At 42.1% G+C, this 25,450-nt stretch overlaps 1 protein-coding gene, 1 non-coding gene and 1 pseudogene across 4 annotated transcripts in view; 1 reads left to right on the top strand and 2 right to left on the bottom strand.

Annotated features, from left to right (window-relative positions):
* JAK1 (Janus kinase 1) overlaps window positions 1-8,388 on the bottom strand; it is a 139,912-nt gene extending 131,524 nt beyond the window's left edge. For all 3 annotated transcript variants that reach the window (XM_033408980.2, XM_033408979.2, XM_012537374.3), the window contains exon 1: window positions 8,159-8,388. The gene's annotated coding sequence lies outside the window, so the exon portion shown is untranslated. The remainder of the gene's footprint in view (window positions 1-8,158) is intronic.
* Window positions 8,389-10,139: 1,751 nt separating this feature from the next.
* Window positions 10,140-24,989, top strand: LOC101279175 (NADH-cytochrome b5 reductase 3-like; annotated as a pseudogene).
* Window positions 14,838-14,910, bottom strand: TRNAR-CCU (transfer RNA arginine (anticodon CCU)). Its single transcript has one exon. It is a non-coding gene; the product is annotated as a tRNA-Arg (tRNA).
* Window positions 24,990-25,450: the final 461 nt, after the last annotated feature.

Below are 25,450 nucleotides of genomic sequence, written 5' to 3'. Positions count from 1 at the left end.
TTGTTGAGTTATTGTGTCTTCCAGTAGCAAGGAACCTTCTGAGGGCAGAAATCAGGACCGTCTTGTTCTCACATAATATGCAATCTACAGATAATTGTTACATAATGGAATGAACATGAAAACCTGAGAGCGTTTTTGTCTCAGCCAGTTTGTGCATCCCAAGTGGCCTACTTCACAAATCCACATCAAGTAGGCTTACAATTTACGTTCAGTCCAGTCTGGCTTCCTCTGACCTCCCCTTCCTACTTCTGACCAACTGAGATGGGGTGTTTTGGAGATACCACCAAACATCAAATGATTTTCCCAATTAGGTAACTGATATACAGTGATTAGCAGACCTGCCTAAAGTTTTACAGATGGCTTTACTGGAACAAAATCGTTCAGAATATTAAATTTAGGCATTAAGCATCTTCCTTTTTTAAGTCTGTACTTTGTGAACTAGCCCTAAAATGGGTTTGCAGGTGTACCTGGCAAAACATCCAAACATCCAGTGCACTTCTTTACTGTATGAGTCACATCTGTCTGCCTCCCTGTGTGTGATCAATTAAACTAGTTTAATAACAAGATTTTTCACTCGGAAAATATACATTTGGTAGATTGTTTTCTCCCTGATATTTTTCTTCTGTCTTTTCTCTCACCATAACATAAAAGATTATTTTAAATTCTACTAATTGAAAAAAATTGCTATAATTTACAGCCTTGCTACAGTTGAGCTTAATTAACTGTGCAAATAAGCCTGCAGATATAATTGTGCTTAACTGAATGAACTGTTGTCAGTTCTAATACCCTTAAGCCCTTTAAAACACCATTAAAAACAAGAGTTGCATTAATTACAAATTGTTCTTATCTATTCCCACTTTATACATTCGAACTTGTCTGAATTAATGTACCTGAAATTAATAGACCTAAATTTATTCTTTTAAATACCTACAGGTCAGCCTGTTCACTATTTGAGCTGGACTTCCCTACCTACTGCACCCCCCCACCCAATAAAAATTAGGGAGTTCTACTGTTATTTTCCTTCTCAAATAGAAAGACAAGGAAAAGAGACAGCTAACGTCTTTGGTATCAAAGCACATGGGATGAGACTATCATCAAGAGCTCTTTTCCAACCACATGACAACTACTGTTCTTGAGAATATGAATAAATGCAACATAAACATTACTAAGAAAGAACTACAGATATATTCAAAATATGACTAGGAGGAAGGACCAGCTTTTTGTACAATTTTATATTTGGGGTAAATCTTGTTTTAGGAAAATGCAACACATACATGGAAAAAGGAACTAATAAAACAGCATTCAGGGGAAACAACATATATTTAAGAGTTCTCTTACACTTTTATAATTCATTAAACAGCAAAACTCCATAGCATATTATCTGATTTATAAGATTTTAAATTTCCACACAACTCTAAAGACACCATTTTACAAACAGGTATGCCTGTGCCTTTCTGCCAACAGCTCACCGCTCGCTAAGTAAACTGAATCAGGGAGAGCAACACAGTACTGACTTTCCCGGGAAGTCTAGTACATTCCTACCAAATTATATACCTTGGATGGCATTTAAAGTAAAATTAAAAACACTTTGTTTCTCATTTTTTCTTAAAAATAACTTACCTACCACCCTGGTGCGGTCTATATCTCTTCTAGATTTGAGAAACTGCCTTCTTTAGGTGCCTAAATGTTTTTGACTTATCCATTTCTAACTGAAGCCTTTGTAATATAGAATGTATCAGCTACTCTTTGTTTTGCATTTAGTGGGTCACACTTCCCTACCATCTTAAGGCATTCTGAATATAATCTGAGCTCTTTAACACAAAGCATACTCACCAATCAGAAGGAGGAAAAAAAAGAGAGCGCACGTGCTAACAAATGTTTAGCTCACAACATGTACCTGGCACCATTCCAAAATCGTTAGGTGTATTTAGGTGTAGTCACTCAATCCTCAAAACAATTTTAGAGGTAGGTACTATCTTATCTTCATTTTATGGATAAGGAAACAGGCATAACTTGCCCACGTTCTTACAGCTAGGATCAAACCAACAGTCCAGCTCCAGAGCTTCCAAAAACACAGATTATGAAAAACAAGACTAATCTACAGTAAATCAGTCTGTGTACCATCTAGAGGCGTAATTTAGTTGACCTGATTTAGTCCCCCGCACCACCCCAACTGGTGGGTTCCAGCTGTTACCCCCTTCTCCGCAGATAGCCACAGCTCCCCTTTTTAAGTTTTGCAGAGGCAGCCTCCTCTTGCAGATCTCTCCAATCACTTACCCTGAAGAATGAAAGCTCCTTCTGTGAAGCAAAGATTCCTCACTGGGTTTTAACACTGAAGAAAACCTCTTCTTCAAGCCTGTCCTGTAGCAATCCTGACTGCAGCTTCTTACTCCACCCCCACCTCTGCCCACCACTTGCACACCTCCCAAGCCCTCAGGCTGCCCTTTTCTGCTAGAGTCCAGAACTATATGGCCTCATTTCCATTATGCTCCACAACTTGACCTCTTCTCTTCTTAATGGACTGGTCATTATCAACACCAATTACTGTACTGTACTGTGAAAGTGACACCTTCAATACGCTAAGGTATTTACGATGGCATTCGCCCCTCCACTAAATGGCCCCACCCAAGGTGCTTCACTTTTTGAGTTATGGCTCTGCTTTTCATAAACCTCTCCTCATTCACTTCCAATATAAAAATTAACACTGCCTGCCTCAGAGAATGTTCCTTCCTGTATTCATCCTCTTAACAATTCCCATCTCTTGTGTTTTTTGTATTTAATCTCCTATTGACTTGAAAACCAGTTAGGTAGATTGTCTACAAATCCTTTATAAATTAAAAGCAAACCAAAAATAAGTTTTACTCTACTATAAGGAAAGCATATACAGACTTCATGACATCTATTTTGGCTCTAAGCATTTTCTATTTCCTAGTAGCCTTCTAACAGTTGATAAGTGGTGGATAAGTAAGGAATGTTTTCTGTGATGGGGAGGATGAAGAGTTGCACAATGGTCAAATGAAGCTGACCCTTTATAGAACTGTCAGTGCTTCACAGCTGTTGCATTTTTTAATGATGTTATTCTTGAGCTCAAAAACTGTGAATGGCTTCCCATCTTCCCGGTTCATTCGTTCAACACAGGTCACAGTCCCTGACCTCACACTGTTCACGGACTTGTGCAGTCTTCACAGTCTGGCCCCATCCTGAACGTCCAGCCCTACCTCCTTCTGCTGCCTCTCAGTACCCTGCTCTAGTCACAGTGGCTGCCGTGTATAACCTGCAACTGAGAAACTCTGAACAGGCTCAAGGGTCTTCCACTAGACTGTAAACTCTATAAAAGCAGGATTTTTGCCTGTTTTGTTCTGTTTATTCACTCCCTGAGACTCATAGCAGGAGCTCAAAAAGTATTTACTGAATGAATAAATGGATGAACAAAATGCTGTGTGAATATTACTGGTAAGTAAATTCAGTTACCACAGATTAAAAATATCTGAACAAAGACCAGCTCTGTCTTCTGCCTAGAGTAGACTTAAAGAAATTTTCGTTTTGCTTCTAAAGCAGGTCTTGCCTCAGGATCGGCAGTTTACTCATAGAGCACCAAGGAAAAATGTGTGCCCGCTGCCAGCTGTTAAGAATCACAGATCATAAAACCTCAGAAGTAAATATACCACAGAAATGAACTTAAAGTTTTATGCTTTCTTGTTGCCTCAAACTGCCAAAAAAGCTGGTGCACTTCAGAGGAAAGAATACTCACAGGAAGTAGTTTCCTGCCCCAGAAACCCGGTCATTTCAACATGGCAGCTGTTTAAAAGCCCATGTTACCATAGGGTTTCGGGACAGGAAGCAATAGTGGCACACCTAGCTGAATTCAGGGGAGAGCAAGAAGCAGAGAGGAAACAACATGCCAAACAAGAACACGGCTTGGAGGTTAGCCCGCAAAGTATAAAAATAGTGAACCAATTCCTCTAATGTTTCCTATAATGTAACTGCCCGTACATCATATTTATTAGAAAAGAGAAAATGAAGGGCATAGAAACAAACAGCACCTTCCTTGGTCACTACTGCCGCTTTTTTCATCGTTAACTCTTCTTCCAATATAAATGACTCTAACAGAAAAGAAATTGCTAAGAACGTTATTGTCCTTAAATGGAAAAAGGAGTAGACCAGGGATGACTCTTCTCCTGTGCTTTCTACTTTCCTCTATGTTCTAATTTTTTTATGAGTTTTCCCTCATTATAGTGAGAAAATAATCTTTATGTTTAAAAAAATACAGTTGGGCTTCCCTGGTGGCGCAGTGGTTGAGAGTCCGCCTGCCGATGCAGGGGACACGGGTTCGTGCCCCGGTCCGGGAGGATCCCACATGCCGCGGAGCGGCTGGGCCCATGAGCCGTGGCTGCTGAGCCTGTGCATCCGGAGCCTGTGCTCCGCAACGCGAGAGGCCACAACAGTGAGAGGCCCACGTAACGCAAAAAAAAAAAAAAAAAAAAATACAGTTAAAAAATTTATGTTCTAATAATTACATAACTACATTAAATAATTCCTCTACCCAAAAAAATGAATAACAAAGAATTCAGTAACATCAAACCATCCAATCTTGGCATTCAACATACTGCCTCAACCCCTTTCCTCCTCAACGACCAGTATATATAACAATTCATTTGGTTTTAAAAAATCGTGTCTTACTGACAACAGACTTGTGGTTGCCGAGGGGGAGGGGGGAGGGAAGGACTGGGAGTTTAGAATTAGCAGATGTAAACTACTATATATAGCATGGATAAACAACAAGGTCCTACTGTATAGCACAGGGAACTATATTCAATATCCTGTGATAAACCATAATGGGAAAGAATGTAAAAAAGCATGTCTCTATGTGTATCACTGAGTCACTTTGCTGCACAGCAGAGACTGGCACAGCACTGTAGATCAACTATACTTCAATAAAAAAAAAAGTCTTCACAATAGTTATAGTTATAATTTGCATAGCACTTCAGTTTCCATCATTTACCTAGTTTTTCCCAACAGCTTCGTGAGATTGCCAAGATGGATATTTTTATTTTCATTTTACAGATGAAGAAAATAGGGGCCTGAAGTGAAGCAGCTTGCCATGACAGAAGCCAGGATCTTCTCGTTACCCACCTGGCATTCCAAAACAGGATTTCTCAAGACCAGCACTATTGATATTTTGAGCCAAATAATTCTTTGCTGTAGGCAGCTGCACCGTGCATCGTAGGCTGTTGAGCAGCATCCTTGGCCTCTACCCACTGGATGCCAGTAACACTGCCTCCTCTCAACCCCACCCCGCCCCCACAGTTCTAACAATCAAAAATGTCTCCATAAACCTCCAATATCTCCTTGGGTGCACAATCACACCCAGCTGAGGAACACTGGTCTAAAAGAATCTGCGAGGTTCTTTCTGGCATCTTTATTCTATGATAAGGCTCCACAGAACACTGTACCACCATAAGTCAGACCATCAGAAGCTGCTTGCTCAGCAAGATTCAGTAATTAATCAACTCCCTATCCACTTAAAACAATTTTTTTAAATGTGGAAATGAACAAGAAAAACTTCCTTGTAAATAAATACTCACATCTCACATGATAAATCTTCTAAAAGCATATGACCTCATTAGAACATAAGTATATACATAATAAAGATATATAAAATAATGTGTGTGGGGGGAGGAAACACTTAACAGAGGAGTCGGAAAACAGACCTTGGTCTTTGTTAATAAACCTTATTAATGCAGTTGTACCTTAGTGTCCACTCTATTAAAATGGGTATAAACCTATACATTCTCAATACCTGCTCCAGCTGGGTTTCTGTCCAAATATATGTGTTACTTCCAGCTACTCAGAAGAAACTGAGTGATAACTTCAAAACATTATTAGAATCTGTGGTCTGCAGTTGAAACCACTAGTGTTTGTGAACCCAGAATCTAAACTGGCAGACCTCACTATCCCATTTAAAAGCACTCAGCTTAAATTTCTTCATGCCATTTAATGAGTCTCTTCCTGCAAAAGCAACTTTGCCCTCAAAATTCCTTACTTTCTACCAGCTTTTTAGCAAACGCTTGAATTGAAAACATTTTGCAAGCTAATTCCCCTTAACAACTTACATCTGTAAAAGGTAGATACCAATTGATCAGAAAGATAATTACAAGTACATATAGAACATCAGCCAAATTGCTATTAAGACTGACTAAATTACAACAAATTGAAATGTAGTTATATTTCGGGAAATGTTTGAATTATTTTGTCTATGTATGTATAGTTTATTCACCCTCTATCATCACTTCCCAATAATAATAAGCAATTAGTATACTGTGGAATAGGGAAACTAAACTGGCTTTATTCAACATGGAGTGTCACACTGCAATCCTAGTATTAAAAAAATACATTTTTGTAGCTATTTAGAGAAACTAAGATACGGTGTAAGTGCTTAGTTAATATGACATGCAAAGTTAAAGAGGTTGTGACTATTCCTATTCATAATGTCCACAATCACGCAGGTACCTGCGTCTTTAAATGTGATCTGGATCTATACATAGGAGACATTTTCTCCATATTACAATGCATATTGTACCCAAAGTGTCTGGTACCCTTGTAGCCTCCATTAACCTTCACCACAAAGTACAAAAGAACACATTGATCCTTCAATAAAAACGACTGCCTGGTCTTGAAAAACATCAGTCACCCAAAGCAAAGGCAAAAACAACAAAAATGGAGTTTCGGAAAGAGAGGAACAAAAATGTAATCAATATAAAATGTTCATCTTAAAAATTTTTTCCACTGTGTAAATGCCCATAACTCAAATCTTTTTTCTGAAAAAAAAAAATAGCCAACAATCAAACACTCCATGATCACATCTAGTTGTTTCTGCATTATACTCATCACTTAACTATGTCAGGTTTTTAATGCTTTCCTCCCCCCAAAAAAGTAATAACAATTTTATACAGCTGTAAACTCCTGCCACTGAGAAAAAAGCCCTGCACTCTTAAAAAAAAAAAAAAGTCAACAGCATGTATCCAACCAGGGGCATAAGACAGCTCACAGCCACGTATTAAGAGAAGTGGCACGTTGGATGGGATCCTCTTTCCCATGGACACACAAGAATTCGCAAAGAATATACAATCAAAAAAACAAAAAAATGTGCACAAACACCTGGCAATAATCATACCCTTTATCTAGTCCCCTAGAGAAGTTCCTCGGTAAACACATCCAAGGCGCCCACATCCCTGGAACCTAGGGGAGTGACCTGAGAGGGGTGTTTACTAGTCCTGCTAAAGCGACGTCTCCCTCTGATGCTTGGCGACGGCGTGCGGATGGGGTCTGAGGAGTTACACATGGAGCCAGAGACCAGCCCCAGTTTCGGTTACTAGTCCCTTTACAGCAGGGCTCGCAATTCCCCGAGTGGCTCGCTCTCACTGTTCCTCTTCCCTGGCCATCTCGCCCAGTGAGCGTCTTTCAGACTTTCCGCCCGCTACCTGGGGCCAGTGTCCCAACAGAACCTAAAAGGAAAGGGGGCGTTTTCCGCCCGCTACCTGGGGCCAGTGTCCCAACAGAACCTAAAAGGAAAGGGGGCGTCTCCTGAGTCCCCAGACGCCCCCCTGCCCCAAACTGGGCCCCAAATCCCAGAAACTTTCCCTCGCTGAGATGGCAAAGAAGTCAAATGGCTAAGACGCTCAACATCCGTCCTGAGGCCTGAAAAATCCTCCTTCCGCTCCCCGGCAATTCTGTCAGAGGGCTGGCGGTCAAGTTCTCGGTGCAACAGCGAGGGACGTCAAACCTCAAGCCCGCGCCTGTATCTCAGGGTGGTATAAACAGGATGTCAGCGCGTCCCAGGCTTGTTGATGAAAACTTGGTGTGCGCTCTGGGGGAGGGGGCAGCGAGCCTTAACCTTTCCCCTTCGGGCCTGGGGCCCCCGGCCCCCGACCTCCCGGCACCGGCCGTCTCCGCTCAGCTGGAAATCCCCCGCCTTGCCCGCTCGCCCCCACCCCGCCCCGGCCCGGCCCCCAGGTCCAGAGCCACGCTCGAGGAGCGGCCCCGGGTGCGCGACGCGCGAGGCCCCAGAGCGGCGGCCGCGCCTCCCGCCAGCGCCCGGCTCCCCGCCCCTAGCCTCCGGGCGCCGCAGGCTTCTCTACCTCCAGTCGGTGACACTCACCACTTCCGTGTGCGCCTGGGCCGGGGGGCTCCGGGTCACTGCGCGGGTCAGGGTCGGGCGGCCCGCTCCCTAAGCGGCCAGCCCCCCAGAGCCCCAGCGTACACGCACCGGGGTCTGAGGAGGGGACGCAGGGTGGGCTACCAGGGCTGGGGCGCTGGGCTCGGCAGTCTGCGGCTGCTTGCTACTCCACGGCCGCCGCGGCCTGCGCTAACCGCCTCCCGCCTCGCCCCGCGGCTGGCCCCGCCTACCACCGCGCGGCCGGTCCCGCCTCCCCGTGATGTCACGCGCGGCTGCCCCCGGAAAGGGGGGCGGGGACTGCGGTGAAGGCGGAGGCGGCAGCACCGCCTCCGCGCAGGACCCAGCGCCTCTAGCCTTCGCGCCCCGCCCCCACGCGGCTTCTCTCACTCCCCCAGCCCTCACTCGCTTCTTTTCAGCACGTATTCTAGAAACAGCAATGCAAGAATGAGAGATCTGCGAGCGCAGAAAGTGAAATTGTCAGGATTTGGCCATAGGTTTACCCGTCTCGAATTTGGAGTGCCCTTCACCATATCTTTGTGCACTGCGATGCATTTCTCACAGTCCTCTGCCCCTTTTTGCCACCGAGCAAGAGATGAGCTTGTGAAGCATGAGAGTAATAGGAACTTAAGAAATTAACCTTCCAACGTTAACAGGTTACTTCACGTCCAACCCATTCTGTATTTCAAGGTCTTAGAAGTTTTTTAAAAACTTATAAATACTAATAAAAACATTTGTTGATATCTAATGTGTGTCCAGCGATTTTCATTTTTTACTAATAATCCCTCAAAGTAGGTTTTATCTTCCTTTTATCTTTGAGGAAACAAGTCTTAATTATCTTAGTTAAGGTCACACTATAGCCAGATTCATACCTCATAGGCTCTACGACCAAATCATGGTGATTTTACTTCCTAAATATGTCTCCAGTCCATTTGTTTCTCTAAGTGTTCCGACAACATGATCCTAGCTGCCACCATCTCTCATCTGAAGGACCACAAACATCTCTTAAGTTGTCACTCTGTATTCAATCCAGTCTCCAATTAATTCTACAAAGTAAGCTTTTAAAAATTCAAATGTGTTCCACTCACCCCCATGCTTAAAATACTCCAGTGCCTTCTCCCCGGAAATCCTTGGATGAGAATCTGCCTAAGCTATGCGTGATCAGATTTCTGCAGCTCGGTTCACTGCTCACTGAGGCTTCCCCATGTGCCCTGACTCCACCAACCCTGCTGGAGGATTCCTGGACACTTGAAGAGTTACTGGCAGCTTACTTCACATGGAGCAAGTGCTGGGTGTGGTACGTGGTGCGTGAGAAGCGCATTCGAATCTGGAATTCTGGGGTTTAGTTCTGGCTCCCACCATTAACCACCTGTGTTACCCGAAACCAGCGGACCCCAACCTTTTTGGCACCAGGGACCGGTTTTGTGGAAGACAATTTTTCCACTTGCGGGGGGAGGGGGGAATGGTTCAGGCGGTAATGCAAGCGATGGGGAGCCGCAGATGAAGCTTCACTCACTCGCCTCTCACCTCCTGCTGTGTGTGTGTGGAGGGATGTTTGAGGACCCCTGCCCTAAACAGTTCACAGTTTACTCATAAGAGTTGAGGGGCAAAAAAAAAAAAGAGTTGAGGGGCAGACTAAACAATCTCTAGGGTGTCTTCTGGAAGGAAACAGCAAAGATAACAGAGAAGAAAAGAGAATCAAGTGGGGAAGGTCAGTCCAGCTGCCTACCTTGTGGGTGTTTGAGTGAATGTCTTGCCTCACCTGCCACTCAAGGCTGTTTGCATTATTTTCTTCACCTGTGAAATTGGGCTAATACCTTCCTCATAAAGACTATGCCAAAAGTGAACTAAGGTAATGCCAGGCCTGACACAAGTGGTGGACTTAGTAAGTTATTGTGATTTTTTTTTTTTTAATCAAGCTGGGCCTTAAGGAACAGGTGGGAGTGATATGAGTGGAGACTGAAACATGAAAGAACAGTATTTCAGGTAAGGCAAAGGGTACAGAAAAATGAAAGTCAGAAAAGCCCGAGAACAAATCTGGTTGCTTTGCGGGGCTCATGAAATGGAATGAGCAGAGGTCCTTGGTTGAGTTCAGATCCATTCCACTATACCAGGCATTGCACTGGGTCCTGAAGATTCCAAAAACAAGACCCAGTTCCTGATGTTACTGAACCACGTTTGTTTGTCGGAAGCTCAGCAAGCCAAATGCTGAGGCACCAAGGTGTGCAGCAGAGAAAGGGTTTATTCACAAGGCAGCCAAGCAAGAAGATGGGAGAATAAATCTCAAATCTGCCTCCTCAAAGGGGAGGAGCTTGGGATATTTCAGAAATAAGGAAGCAGTGTGGTCTTAGGCATGGGGAAAGGTGAGATAATCAGGTCCCGCACAGGAGTATCTGAATTACATGCTTCTTCATGGCCTGCACGTTCAAAAATGGAGGCACTTGGCATGATCTGAGGGTACAGTTGTTGGCCCTCTGACTTCAAAAGGTTATTTATGGAACACTTGCACAGACCCAGTTTTAGGGTCAGTGGTCCCAACCAGTCTTAGCCAGCTGGAGCTCAAACTAAACTCAGCTGACCCCAAGTTCCTGGAAAACAACTTGGGCAAACATCTTACTGTTTAGGCTATGGGAAGCTTGGAGGGTATGCAATTTGCAACAAAATAATTAAGGCTTGCTCAGTGAAGGCAGGCTACAAGCAGAGGGGGGTTTTAGCAAGCTGTTAAGACAAGCTAAGGAATTTCTGTTAGTTACCATTTTCTGTTAATTACCAATTTCTGTTAGTTACCATTTTCTGTTAGTTACCAATTTCTGTTAGTTACCAATTTCTGTTAATCCTATGGGGCATGGTTTCCTTGTCCTCTGGGTGCTCACAGTTTAGTGGAGGAGATAGATAAGCAACCATTCAGTATGATTCATGCTCTTCTAAAAGTGATCAAGAGAAGAACCATGAAACCCAGCCTGAAGAAACAGAAAATAAAAGAAGCAGCTACAAGTAGCAGGTAGGTTACAGGAACCAAGGAGAAAGTGGCACATTCAGGCAGTAATAAGTATACGCTGTGTGACTGGGGAATAAGAAAAGAAGGGCCTTATGCAAAAACTTCTGCCCAAAATAAATAGTGTGTTTTTGAGGTATGTAAGCAGATTTTTATTTGAGAAGAATCACTCCAGGGCAGGGTTTCTCAACCTCAGCACTACTGATATTTGGGGCCAGAAAATTCTTTGTTATGGGGGGTAGGGTTGCTGTCCTGTGCACTGTAGGATGTTCAGCAACATCTCTGTCCTCTAACTACTAGATGCCAGTAGCAACCCTCCACTCTTCCCCCTCAACTCCCCAGTCCACCTGGTCCACTTATGACAACCAAAAATGTCTTTAGATATTGCCAAATATGCCTTGGGGGACAAAAATCATCCCCTTTGAGAACCACTAATATAGGGATAATGTGGAAGATGGATTGGAGGGCAAGGAGATTAATCATATAACATAGTAGAACTTCAAACTGCAAGTGATGAGACCAACATCTAAGGCAGTGGACCAGGGAGGGATACTGAGAAGTTGTCAAAAACCTGAGGAGATAGAATAGACAGTGGGTGATGACTGCTTAGATCTGGGTGCTGAGGCAGAGGAAGGAATTTCACATGATTCCCAAATTCTCTAAATTAGTCGACGAGTTGACCAAGGATGCCACCAACTAAATTGGGCGAGGAATTCAATTTTATGTTTGAAAATAGAAAAGCTTTTAAAGGTTACTCTATAGGGAATATACAGGAGAGAGAGAACAGTGTAAAAGGAGGAATAAACCTATCTCCTTCTAACATGTCATGTGTAGCAAGAAACCTACAATCTGCTACAAATATTCATCCAAACTGAACCAAACTAAATATAATGAAGTAGAAGCCTCTTATTAGGAAATTCTCTTAAAAAAAAATCATCCAGCCAGCAATCATACATACATAGGTTTCACACATAAATTTTCATCAAAAGAGCATCTGCTCACCAGTCTTTCTCTGCAAAAGCTGTTTCCTAGATTACAATGGGAAAATATATTAGATTCAAACACTGAGGTTTGCCTTTAAAAGGTTATACCAGTGGGCTTCCCTGGTGGCGCAGTGGTTAAGAATCTGCCTGCCAATGCAAAGGACATGGGTTCGAGCCCTGGCCTGGGAAGATCCCACGTGCCGCGGAGCAACTAAGCCCGTGCGCCACAACTACTGAGCCTGAGCTCTAAAGCCCGCAAGCCACAGCTACTGAGCCCACGTGCCACAACTACTGAGCTCACGTGCCACTACTACTGAGCCTGCATGCCTAGAGCCCGTGCTCCACAGCGAGAAGCCACGACAATAAGAAGCCCGCGCACCACAACGAAGAGTAGCCCCCACTCACCACAACTAAAGAAAGCTTGTACACAGCAACGAATACCCAACACAGCGAAAAATAAATAAATAAATTTATTTTTAAAAAAAAAGGTTATACCAGAGACTTCCCTGGTGGTGCAGTGGGTAAGGCTCCACGCTCCCAATGCAGGGGGCCCAGGTTCGATCCCTGGTCAGGGAACTAGATCCCACATGCCACAACTAAGAAGCCCCCATGCTGCAACTAAGACTCAGCACAGCCAAAATAAAATAATAAATAAATATTTTTAAAAAAAGGTATACCAAACAAAACTAAACTAAAATACCACTGTACAAATCATAAAATTCTGGAAACTAAAAAAGAGAGGCAAAATCACCTCAGATTTTCTTGCAGTTATTTTTTCACTAGGGATATTTTTAATATAAGCATAATCATGGTGTACATGTAATTTTGTAAATGTTTCCTTAAACTTATTTTAATTTATAAGCATTTTACTTATAAATGCTTACTACAGAAGTTTCATAACTAATGACTTTCTCCATGCAAATAACCTAAATAATAATTAAATATATAATATTTAGATAATACCTTAGGAGGGATTCACAGAAATGTAATTATTGAGTCAAATAGACTGCATAGTTTTAGATTCTTGATTCACAGATTCATAATGGCAAGTCACTTTCCAAGAAATTTCCATGAATTTACACTGCCCTAAAAAATGTACACAATGTTAGGTTTTGTAACAATGGGCCTTTTAACATTTTAAATGGTTTATAACTTTAATGTTTTAAAAATATACCTTGTTGGGCTTCACTGGTGGCGCAGTGGTTGAGAGTCCGCCTGCCGATGCAGGGGACATGGGTTCGTGCCCCGGTCCGGGAAGATCCCACATGCCGCGGAGTGGCTGGGCCCGTGAGCCATGGCCGCTGAGCCTGCGCGTCTGGAGCCTGTGCCCCGCAACGGGCGAGGCCACAACAGTGAGAGGCCCGCGTACCGCAAAAAATATATATATATATACCTTGTTGCTTTAATTTTGAATTTCCATGATTGTTAAAGAGATTAATAATTTTCCCTATGCTTTCTCACTAGTTTCTGTTTTTCGTGTTTCTTTTAATTTACCAATGTGTGTGCCGGTGTGGGTAGGGGAAATACAGTCTGTTTTTGTTCTTTGTCCACTACAGTATCTTCTATCAATTTGTAATAATAGGATCTTCAATTAAAATAGCAATAGTTTTTCTGTCATGCTTTTGATATGTATTTTTTCAGCATACTATTTGCTCTTTAAAAAACTATGCTTGTAAAAGTTTTCCGTTTTCTTGTAGTCAAGCATGTTGAATTGCTGTGGGTTTTGGGTTTGTTGTCTGTCTGTTCGCATTGTGATATCATCTGTGATTCTTTAGGAAATTATCCTCTCTTTTTAGGTTAAATAAATGAATACAACAAATATTTGGTGAGTACCACTATGTACCAGGCACTATTCTGTCCTGCAAATACAGCAGTGAAATAATACAGAAGAGGTTCCTAGTTGGGGAGCATAGTTGAAAACAAGTAAATGAATAAATAATTAAAATAATGCCAGTAGTGATACATGCTGAGAAAAAAACAAGATTTAAGGGATAGAAAGTAAAGGGAAATGGCATGTGTTCATTCTATATTACTCTAGGTTTTATATAGCTAAATACTTTAAATATCCAATATTTAAACCATCTAAAATTTCAGTGGATGCTCTGAAGTGTCTAAAGTACTATTTTTTTTACAATCAAGACTGTCTTTTATGTTGAAAATATAGTATTCAATAAATGTATGCCCTTCATTTAACAATCCCTCTCCCTCATCCCACCCTCCAAAAAAAGGAAAAGTAAAATTAAATGTTAAATCTTTTACCTCGAAACTAAACCTAGATGGTAACTGGACAGATCTTCTATATGACCTCTGATGCACTGAGTTAGGCTCCATCTATGATGGTGAAATGATTACACTTTAAGAGATCCTTTTCCACTGCTTAGTACCATGAATACAGCAGACCACTAAAAATACTTACTCATAAGGATAGACTGAAAGGAAGAAAAAGAATCTGATTAAATGTAATAGGAAGGAAATTATATAATTTTTTACTTAGAAGGAACCATGCATGACATGTAGTAGAAGATAAATAGATATTTACTAAAAGTATAATTCAATGAAAGAAAAAAGATGAAAGCAAATGAATCATATTTATGCTTATGAATGTGCACTTTATTTATTTATTTGGCTGTCCCGGGTCTTAGTTGCAGGATGTGGAATCTTTTTAGTTATGGCATGTGGGATCTAGCTCCCTGACCAGGGATCGAACCCTGGCCCCCTGCATCAGGAGCGCAGAGTCTTAACCACTGGACCACCAGGGAAGTCCCTGAATCCACACTTTAAAACCTTTTCAGACTAAAATTACTGAGGGGATACTGTCTAGAATAGAACTTTGATGTCTCAAGGCATCACACATTTGATACGGTATTGATTCTGCCCTCAAATTATTGCTTGAGATAAACCTTGATCTGATTTGAACTGTCTCAGCCCACTCCTGTAAGACATGAGATCCTTCTTCCTCAGATACTTCGACTCTCATAAGATGATATCTCTGCCCTCAGCCCAACTGTCCCATGGCCTAGTCGTAAATTTGACTTTGGAGTAAATGTGAACCTAAGTTTGAACTTCACCTCAGCTCTGCCACTTCCTAGCTGTGTGCCCCAGGCAAGTTCCTAAAATAATCCTTAGTTTCCTCACATGTAAAATTGGAATAATATTACCCAGCCCATTTACCTCAATAAATGATTATGAAGGTTAGGTAAGAAGGTGTATACAAACTCACTATTCCAACCACATTACAGTGCATGGATGGCCCTTAATTAGCTAGTTACTAGCTGAGGAGCATGTATTAGTATAATTCCATCAAGAAACAAGTATGACAATGTCCATCAGCAGATGAATGGATAAAGAAGATGTGGTATATATACACAATGAAATATTACTCAGCCATTCTTAATGGTTTAGGTGAATGTTGTGTCCTTCAGGCCTCCCATGGAACATAATGCTCTGGTGGGTCTTCCATAACATTTCCCTTCTAGTACGCCCCTCCAACTTCTTAATCCTTCCTCTGCCTCCTGCCAGGGCAACTCAGGCTTCTCCACTTCACTCAGGCTTGGCCATCACTTTCTCCAGGCTTCTAACAGCATCCCATAGTGACTTTGTCTCAACCTCTAAGGTCCCCGCTAAAGTAAATCCTCTGTCTTGAAAAAGGACCCTTAGGTCTGAGCTCCAGAAATATTTATCTTCTCTCTCTTTTTTTAAATTGGAGTATAGTTGATTTACGCTGCTGTGTCAGTTTCTGCTGTACAGCAAAGTGAATCAGCCATACATATACATATAACCCCTCTTTTTTGGATTTCCTTCCCATTTAGGTCACCACAGAGCATGGAGTAGAGTTCCCTGTGCTATACAGTAGGTTCTCATTAGTTATCTGTTTTATACGTAGTAGTGTATGTATGTCAATCCCAACCTCCCAATTCATCCCATCCCCTTTCCCCCCCTTGGTGTCCATATGTTTGTTCTCTACGTCTGTGTCTCTATTTCTGCTTTGCAAATAAGATCATCTATGCCATTTTTCTAGATTCCATATATGTGTGTTAATATACTATATTTGTTTTTCTCTGACTTACTTCACTCTGTATGACAGTCTCTAGGTCCACCCATATCTCTGCAAATGACACAATTTCATTCCTTTTTATGGCTGAGTATATACTTCTCTTAAGCAAGGTTACTTATCCCTTATGTAACTGATTACGTTTCTCCCTTTGATTGTTAGGAAGCTCAGAATCAAATATTAGTCATATATGTATAATGTATAGGAACTTATAACACATACTTCATATACTATCCTCACAACAGTTTCATCTTTGCTTTCACTTATTTTTACTTCACACTGACTCTTCCACTTGTATTTATTCACTACACTATCTGCTCAGCACTGTGCTAGGTACATATATATCATCTCATTTAATCTTGGCTTCCCCTCTTGTGGGATCTTGGGCAAGACACTGAATTTCTATAAGCTTTGATTTCTTCATCTGTAAGTGAAGATAACCATAATGTCCACTTCATAGGGTTGTCACGAGGATTAATAATGATAGTTAACATCACTAGTTATTAGAAGATACTCAAATTTTTTTGTCTAAAAAAATTAAAATATCTCATATAATTATTTTATAAGATGTTAATGTAGTAATATCTGAAAAAATAAACATCAGTTTATCATAAAAACACTCAATATACGGAGCAGAATAAGTATTACTAATCTTATTTATTATGGCTTTAACCTAATTGAAGATTTCTGTGGTTCCTGTAATTAACAGCACTATAACAGAATCAATAAAGCTAAGCTATAATGAATGTTAACACAGAAGGGCTCATTTATGGATTTTTTTAAATATAGGACAAATGAGATGATGGCCACCTCAGAAGGCAGTGAGCCCAAGGATACTTTACTACAAAATTTATTCAGTTTTACAGGAATATCAGATTGCTTTAGACTGACTTACTAGCTATAATAATGAGGCTTATTCTACCCCAGGGACTTAGTATACTGCATTAATAATGAATACACTTTGAAGAAATGCTATTCTAACAACTAAGCTTAGTGCCCTGGAAAGACCACTGGAACAGAAAGCAGGAAACTTGAAAGCAAGTAAGCTCTACAACAGACTACAGAGCATAAGGCAGTCTATTTAACCTCTCTGAACTCACATTTCGCCTGGGTTAGATCACATGATCTTCTGCTGCCTGCCAGCCTCAAAATGCTATGCATATTTATTTCTTAACCTCACAGTAGCCATACGAAATTTACTGGCCAAGAAATCAGATTTGCATTTGAAGTGGAAAGCCTAAATTATATGCCCAAAAGCAATAGGAAGATAAATTACAGCTTAACAAGAATTAGATTTGATTCCTTCCTAATTTCTAATTTTCCGTTTCTTTGGTACAAGAATGATATCTAGGAATCTTATAATCTCAGAGGTCTATGCTACCCAACAATTCAACTCAATTCAGCAAATAGTTAATCAGTACTAATATTTGCCAAGCACATACTAAGTTCTCAAGTTTCTGAGAATATGATGCAGGACATATATGGTCAGTAACAATCAACTGAACAGCCATGTGCATTAAGGTACTATATGTACTCACGCTCAGGCCACTGAGCGTGGCCGCCTCTGTCCAAGGGCGGCATGCTTCCTGCCCTCAGGGACTGTAGTATGTAGTGAAAAAGGAAAGACATCCGTCAAAAAATAAGTGATCAAGTGTCAAATTTGCTGATACAGGTAGGAAATGTCATAAGATTTCAGAGACAGGACACATCACTGAAAATCCTGGTAGGCTTCCTGGAAGATGAAATGTAAGCAAAACCTTGAAGGATACTGAAAAACAGAGAGAGAAGTGTTAGGCCTATTTAATGGGTACCTATAGCCTTCTCAGAATCGTTAAGATTAGATTTAATTTTATGTGTGACATGCGTTTGTGTTGTCTTCACTCAATTTTAGGTACCATGACAGCAGAAACCAGGTATCATATTTTTGATTCAGCACAACAGATATTTATGGAGTGCCTACTATGTGTCAGGTACTGTAAGTTTGGAGGGGAGGAAAAGTCAAAGAAGAAAAGAGAAAGGAATTGGAGAGATAAATCAGAAGTCTGCCTCTCAAAGATCTGGGTAAACTAGGTTTGAACCCCCAGCCTTTACCTGGCCTGCAGAAGTATAGAGCCCTTTCAAGAGCTGGGTGACTTCCACTGCCCCACGTCTAATGTGTTCTGCAGTGTTGAAACGAAACTTGGCCTCTTCCTGGTTTTCCCATCAAAGGCGCTCCTACAAAGCTGCCTAGGTTTAGTAGCAATCGCTGGAGATGTAGGTAATTGTGGGGAGGAATCACAGCTTTGCTGCGCTGCTGGCTGCTCTCTTCCCTTTCCCTCTGCCTTCTCTCCTCTCTTTTCCTCACTCACTCCATCCCAGATCGGCCCCACGCATCTCAAATTCTCCCTGTCTTAACACAGTAAGTCGCCCCTCCTCCAACAGCCAGGTCCTTGGGTCTCAGCTTTGTGCCTCCAGCACTCCCCAGCCTATTCCATTACACCGAATTTTCCAAACCTAGATGCTTCCATCCCCAAGAGGAATTCTGGCACCAGCTATTAATAGACAGTGAAAGTTTCTCCACCTTGTTACGAAGAGCTAAGTGCACTGGAGACTCTAAGAGAAACCTGAAGTACTACGGAGGGACAGAAGGAGGACGGAGTGCGGGAGACAGGTCAGGAAAGGTTTCTTGGCCCCTTCTAAGCTGTCTCTCTCTCTCTTCCAAATTCATGCAGTATTGATTGCCTGCATCACTCCTTGGACTCTTGCCCTCTGTTGCCTTCTATGGTTATTTCTCTTTCTATCTGTCTGTGTGCTTTGTCTCCCGGACCAGATTTTTTGCAGCTTCAACACAGCAGCTTTTCCTGTTCCTCCCCAGAACTCTCATGGGTATAATAGGCCTCGCTGGTGGGTCTGTTGAGTCTCGACCTGCGGGAGCTGTATGATTTGCCTTGTTTGACACTACCGTCCCTAAATTTCCCCCCAAAAGGCCACCTGGTAGGAGGTTTTTTTTCTTTAATTAAAATAAACTCTAAGAATATATTGATTATTTAACCAATTTGCCTGAGTTGTCTGGAGATGCTCATTCATGTTACACCAACCAGCAGCTGAAAAGGACTAACGTGTATTGAAGTACCCCTAGGGACCAGCCACCTGCTTCAATTCTCACAATCATCTTTTGAGGTAAGATTAGGGAATTTACCAAAAGTCACACCACTACAGAGCAGGAACTAGAATTCTAACCCAGGAATACCTAGCTTCAAAGTGCCCATTCTTTCCACTACCCCCATCCCTAAAATAATAATGCTCCTTTAGAGACATCTCTAAAAATAAATAACGTTTCTGTATTAAAAAGAAGAGTGGTTATTCACCATGATATAAACTAAACAAGACCACCCCAATAGTTAGGGTCCTGGAGTAGTAGAAAGAAGTTGACTCCATGAGCTTGAACAGGTGGTTTCACCTTTCTGAGCTTCAGGTTACTTATCTGCACACACACAATCTCACGGAGTTGATGTCGATGTCAACATTAAATTCTATATCTATATAATTAATTATATATAATTAATAATGTAATTAATTATATATATATATATATATATATAATATCTGGTAAGCAGTGTTAAGTGGGATTGCTTTTCCTTCTACAGAATGTAAAATGGGAGTTGACACAGAGGTCTGACATTCAGCTTAGTTGGACATGTGCTTTTTTCACTGGGTTAACACATTATTTCGGAGGGACATTAGCTGAATCACACAAGAGCATATTAATCACTAACTCAACGTCAGCCGACAGCAACCGCAGTTCTTGGAAGTAAATTCACACTGCTGTCAACATCCTTCGAAGTCCTTCTCCACATTAACTACCGCTGCCTCCTAAACAAGGTACTTTCAGATAATTGCTATCGGCCCAGGTAGGTGGTAAGAGGGTTTAACGTATGAGCACTGTAAAATGGGAGGAAGTTTTGGGAGGCTGGTGTGGGGAGATGGGACCACTCTTCCCAGGCCCTCAACTATACCAAGTCCAGCTGGCGTTTCTAAGAGCACAGACTCAGCACTGAATTAGAGCTAGGTTTTAGTTCTACCCATTCCTAGTTATGTGACTTAGAGTTTTAAATTTCATTTTTCTCATCTGTAAAGTGGGGATGATAATAATTTCTATTTTCCAAGGCTGTTGTGAAGATTAAGTTAAATAATGATTTTAAAGCACTTAGTACAATATCTGGCACATTATAAGCCCTTAAAAAGTTGGTTATTTTTTTATTATTAACAGGGAGCATAGCCTTGAAGTTCTAAGATGCCGGGCAATTAAAACAAAGGAAAGAAAAGAAGGGCTCCCTGTTGCTGAAGGATCAGGTTCAATGGCACAGTCAGGCACACAAAGTCTACCATATCGGACCCCAAGCCTCTGCTTTACACTATGGTTACCTGTACACACTCTGCAAAAACCTCCTTAATTTCCAGAGGCAAGCAGAATTCCTCCTTTAGTTTCCCAGAGTACTTTGCATATACTTTTGTACTTTCCCTTATCACAATATATTCTATTTGTTTGCATATCTGTCTCCACTCTACCCTACCCCATCCCAGGCTGTGAGTTTATGGACAATGGAGACCATATACCATCTTTGTATTTGCAGCCACTAGGCATTCTGTAAGTCTTAGTTGGATGGATGATGGATGGATAGATGGGTGGATAAGGAACATGGGACAACAGTGACTTGGTAAAAGAATTGGGAAAAGGTACCCAGGGAACAGGGCAAGACAGTCTTTGCTTCATAAATGTTCCTAAGTCTGGGTCTGAGCAGAAGTCTAGAGGACATGACATTGGCAGAATTCTTTGCCTGATGAGGTGGTTGGGCAATCTATGCCTTCTAGGGGAAGCATGAGCACATGGTGACTGCTGTCAAGACCAGTATCAGGCAGAACACCTTAGTTACCAGGGAGCCAAGGCAGGATGATGCCTCTAAGTTTTCCAGCAGCCTTCAAGGTTAACATGGTTAAGCAATTAGGAGTAACAAGTTTTTCCAGGTGCGGTCAATTGCCATCAGGGCAGACAGACTTGTGGACAGAGACCATCTGCCCTGTGATTATGTTCACTGTAAACAATGATACACAAGATCTAGAGATAGTAAGGGGATATGCAGTGTGATTCCAACAGAGGACAGACCATCTGAAGATAACATTTCAAAGTACCTAGAATATAAATTATTTTAGAGCATAAGGCAATAGAAGGGGAGATTTATATCTTGACTTTTCAGGAATCATTCTATTTTCATTTTATTTTATGCTTTTTGTTAAAGGCAACTGAAGTCATAATATTTCATGATTGACCATTTATTCTGTACTTCATACTTTTTTAAAAAAGTGATGTACTGGAGTCAGCTCCCACTGGCTCATGAGAGCATACTGTGTACATTTCTTCTCATCTACACCTTAGATGACTTCACAATGGTATCTTTAAATCAGCCAGGAATATTTACACCATGGAAATAGGCAAACACTACAAATCAGGGTTTCCCACTCCCACCTTCTCTAAGAGCTGATTCTTTTTTTTTGGCTGCATCGCACAACATGTGGGATCTTAGTTCCCCGACCAGGGGAACAACATGTGGGAACCTGTGCTCCCTGCATTGGGAGCGTGGAGTCGTAACCAGTGGACTGCCAGGGAAGTCCCCTGAGAGCTGATTTTTAAACCTTTACCAGCACACCACTGGCTTTACAATGAATGATCCCAATTAATACTCCCAACACACCTATTTTATAGATGGGAAACTGAAGTTTAGAGAGGATAAATAATGAAAAACTTATTACAAACTTTTTGGTGGCAAAAGCAGGATTAAAACTGACACCATCTGCCTCCAAAGTTGATGCAGTTAACCATGATGGAGGGAACACTTACCAACTCATTCTGTAAGGCTAGCATTACACTGATACCAAAGGCAATAAAGACATCACAAGAAAAGAAAATTACAGGTCAATATCCTTTCTAGATGCAAAAATCCTGAACAAAACAGTAGCAAACCAAATCCAACAGCATATTAAAAGGATTATACACCATGATCAGGTGGGATTTATCTCAGGAATGCAAGAGTGGTTCAACATAAGGAAATTAATCAATGTAGGAAACCACATTAATAGAACAAATGTAAACAAAAATTATCATCTCAGTTGTCACAGAAAACGCATTTGACAACATCCAACAACCTTTCATGATACAAACATTCAGAAAACTAGGAATAAAAGGGAATTTCTCCAACATGATAAAGGTCATTTATGAAAAACCCACAGCTAACGTCATAATAGTAAAAGACTGAAAGCTTTCCCCCTAAGAGTAGGAACAAGACAAGGATGCCTACTTGCATCACTGCTATTTAACACTAGTTGAATAGTGCTATTCAACACTAGTTCTAGCTAGAGGAAGTAGGTAAGAAAAATAAATAAATGGGAAACAAATTGGAGAGAAAGAAGTAAAATATCTCTATTCACAGATGTCATGATTCTACATACAGACAATTCCAAAGAATCCACAAGAAAGCTACTAGAGCTAATAAAAAAATTCAGCAGGGTTGCAGGTCACAAAATCAACACACAAAAATCAGTTGTGTTTCAATACACCAGCAATGAACAATTCAAAAAGGAAATAAAGAAAGCAATTCCACTAGTATTCAAATAGCATCAAAAAGTATAAAATACCCAAGAATAAATTTAACCAAGGAGGTGAAATATTGTACACTGAAAACTCTAAAACATCTGTGAAAGAAATTAAGGAAGACCTAACTAAATGGAATAACATCCATGTTAATGGATTAGAAGACTTCAAATTGTTAAGATGGCAATACTACCCAAAGTGATTTACAGATTCAACACAATCTCTATCAATATTCTAGCAACCTTTTTTTCAGAAATGAAAAAAACCCATCCTCAAATTCATATGGGATTTCAAGAGGCTCCAAATAGCCAAAATAATCTTAAAAAGGAAGATCAAAGTTGGAGGACTCACAACTGATTTCAAAACTTACTACAAAGCTACAGTAATCTAAACAGTGTGACACTGGCATAAGGATAGACACATGGACCAATGAAACAGAATTGAGAGTCCAGAAATTAAACCCATACATCTATGGCCCATTGATTTTCCAGAAGAGTACTATTTTCATTCAATGGGGAAATATTAGTCTCTTCAACAAATGGTTCTGGAACAACTGGATTTCCACATGCAAAAGAATGAAGTTGGAGCCTTATCTCACATCATATACAAATATTAGCTCAAAATGGAACCATAAAACTCTTGAAAGAAAGCATAGGGGTAAATCTTGGTGACGTTTGGTTTAGCAATGGATTCTTAGATATGACACCAAAGCATGAACAATTACAAAAAAAAAAAAAAAAAAAAGATAAGGACTTCCCTGGTGACACAGTGTTTAGGAGTCTGCCTGCCAATGCAGCAGACACAGGTTTGAGCCCTGGTCCAGGAAGATCCCACATGCCACAGAGCAACTAAGCCCGTGCGCCACAACTACCGAGCCTGAGCTCTAGAGCCCGTGAGCCACAACTACTGAGCCCATGTGCAGCAACTACTGAAGCCCACGCGCCTAGAGCCCATGCTCTGCAACAAGAGAAGCCACTGCAATGAAAAGCCTGCGCACCACAATGAAGAGTGGCCCCCGCTCGCCACAACTACAGACAGCAACAAAGACCCAAAACAGCCACAAAAAAAAAAAGATAAACTGGGTTTCATCAAAATTGAAAACTTTTGTGCATCAAAAGATATTAATAAGAAAGTGGAAAGAGGCAGCCCAACTTTCTTGGCTGGGGCAGCAGCCACCACCACAGGGCCCAGCTGAGCACACTGGGCCACACGGTGCTCTCCCCAGCTTGGTTCCTCTATAGCCCTGCTATCCAGCACTGGGCCCCAGCCATTACCTTTGAAAGCCTGGACATCAAGTTCTCACTGTGGCTTATCGATGAGGAGATCATCAGCCATAACACCCAGTGGTTCTACTTCCAGCCCCATTACATCTTGGGCCTCCTCCTAGGCCATCACATCTACTTTTCAGCTCAAATCCACCAAAACCTTACCATTGAGCCCTACACCATCTCCAGCCATGATGAAAGGGCTTCAGTGGACCTGGTCATCAAGGTTTACTTCAAAGACACCCAGCCCAAGTTTCCCACTGGAAGTAAAGATGCCCCCATACCTGGAAAACAAGAAGATTGGAGACATCATTGAGTTCCAGGGCCCAACCTGGCTGCTAGTCTACCAGGGCCAAGGAAAGTTTGCCATCTGTCCAGACAAGAAATCCAACCCCATCAAGAAGTGAAGTCTGTTCACATGATCACAGGAGGAACAAGCATCACTTGGATGCTACAGGTGATCCGTGCCATCATGAGGGACTTGGATGACACCGTGTGCCAACTGCTCTTTGCCAATCAGACCAAGAAGGACATTTTGCTGCAGCCGGAGCTGCAGGAACGAACATTCCACTTGCTTCAAGCTCTGGTACATGGTAGACAAAGTCCCTGAAGCCTGGGACTACAGCTCAGGCTTTGTGAACAAGGAGATGATCCAGGACCACATTCCGCCCTGGAGGAGGAGCCTCTGGTACTCCTGCCCCGAGCCAGTATGCCTGCCTACCCAACCTGGACCACGTGGGCCACTACAAGGAGTGCTGCTTCCCCTTCTGATGGCTGGGCACTGGCAGCGTCACACCCTGAACACTCACCATGCCCTGTCCTCAACTAGTCCTCCTCTGCCAATGTTATTTAATGCTGTGGCCCCAGGTTCAGTCTGGCCTGCCTATGCCCTGGGTGGTCACCCAGCTGGGCTGACCTGAGGGGTCCCCTTGGAAGCAGAGCTCTGTTTCAAGTGGGCCACAGCTGGCAAACTTCAGGGCAAGTTCCTGTCCGGTTCTCACTCAGCCCTGTCCCTGTCCTCATGACTCTTTGTCTCTCCCTTCTTGCCCTCTTCTCCTATTACAGGGATGAGGCTGCCATCACCATGCCCCACCCAACCCTCCCTGCGGGGGTCCACAGTCTGGAAATAAACATAAAAGTAGGGGCAGCCCAGAGCTGCAGGTGCCGGGACTGCCCCCAGCCATGGTCCTTGGACCTTTGCCTGCCACCCCGCACTGTCTGCCTCAGAGCCACGACTAGGCCTCAGCAGCGTCTCATACCACATGAGACAGGGGATACCAAAAATTCCTGGTGGGGAGTGGGGAGGGGTGCTGGGGGTGAAAGGCTACCTCCCACCCAAGGGCCCAAGCAGGCCCCAG

This window comes from Orcinus orca, chromosome 1 (genome assembly GCF_937001465.1).
Source record: "Orcinus orca chromosome 1, mOrcOrc1.1, whole genome shotgun sequence".
NCBI lineage: Eukaryota > Metazoa > Chordata > Mammalia > Artiodactyla > Delphinidae > Orcinus > Orcinus orca.
This window is presented reverse-complemented; position numbering and strand designations above follow the sequence as displayed.